The following is a 1,330-nucleotide window of genomic DNA, read 5'->3' as shown; positions in this document are numbered from 1 at the left end:
TTTCAGCAAGCAAAGTTGTATCATCTGCATAGCACAGGTTGTTAATGACTCTTCCTCTAATCCTGATGCCATGTTTTTCTTCATATAATCCACCTTCTCGGATTATTTGCTTAGCATACAGATTGAGAAAGTATGGTGAAAGAATATAACCTTGTTGCACACCTTTTCAAATTTCAAAACAATCAGTGTTCCCATGTACTGTTCAAACAACTGCTTGTTGGTCCAGGTACAGATTCCTCATGAACACAATTAAGTGTTCCAGAATACTCATACTTTGCAATGTTGTCCAAAGCTTGTTGTGATCCACACATTCGAAAGCCTCTGCGTAGTCAATAAAGCGTAGGTAAACATCTTTCTGGTATTCTCTGCTTTCAGACAAGATCCATCGGACATCAGCAATGATATCCCTTGTTCCATGGCCTCTTCTGAATCCGGCTTGAACCTCTGGAAGTTCTCTGTCAATGTATGATTTTAGCCGTTTCTGTATTATCTTTAGCAAAATTTTACTCACATGGGATATCAAAGAGATTGTCCGATGATTTCCGCATTCTGTTGGGTCACCTCTCTTTGGAATGGGCACAAATATGGACCTCTTCCAATCAGACGACCAGATAGTTATTGTCCAAATTTCTTGGCAGAGATGAGTGCATCCTGTGCCGCCTCACTTTCTGGGTAGATTTCAATTTTTATTCCATCAATTCCCGGTGCCTTGTTCTTTGCCAATTCCTTCAATGCACCTTGGACTTCCTCCTTCAGTATCATTGGCTCTTGATCATATGCTACCTCTTGAAACGGTTGAAAATTAATCATTTCCTTTTGGTACAGTGACTGTGTATTCCTTCCCATCTTCTCTTGATGCTTTCTGCATCATTCAATAGTTTGCCCAGTGGATCTTTCAAAAACGAAAGTCGAAGCTTGAATTTTTTATTCGGTTCCCCTAGCTTGAGAAATGCTGAGTGTGTTCTCTTCTTTTGTTTTTCTGATTCCAGATTTTTGCATATTTTGTTGTAATATTTGGCTTTATCTTCTCAAGCTGATCTTTGAAATTTTCTGTTTAGCTCTTGGACCTCCTCATGTCTTCCATTTGCTTTAGCATCTGTACAATGGAGAGCAAGTTTCAGTATCTCTTCTGACATCCATTTTGATCTTTTCCTTCTTTCTTGTCTTCTCAAATGACCTTTTGCTTTCTTCATATATGATGTTCTTGATGTCATCCCATCACTCTTCTATAGTCTTTGGTCTTTAGTGTATAATGTATCAAATCTGTTCTTCAGATGATCTCTAAATTCAGGTGGGATATATTCAAGGTCATATTTTGGCTCTCGTGGAC

The 1,330-nt window shown here is 38.6% G+C and overlaps 1 protein-coding gene across 1 annotated transcript in view; it reads left to right on the top strand.

Annotated features, from left to right (window-relative positions):
• SRPR (signal recognition particle receptor (docking protein)) overlaps positions 1-1,330 on the top strand; it is a 12,641-nt gene that overhangs the window by 9,690 nt on the left and 1,621 nt on the right. The window lies entirely within an intron of this gene.

Source organism: Chrysochloris asiatica, unplaced genomic scaffold (genome assembly GCF_000296735.1).
Source record: "Chrysochloris asiatica unplaced genomic scaffold, ChrAsi1.0 scaffold00287, whole genome shotgun sequence".
Classification (NCBI taxonomy): Eukaryota; Metazoa; Chordata; class Mammalia; order Afrosoricida; family Chrysochloridae; genus Chrysochloris; species Chrysochloris asiatica.
The sequence above is the reverse complement of the archived record's forward strand: the minus strand, read 5'-3'. Positions and strand labels throughout refer to the sequence as shown.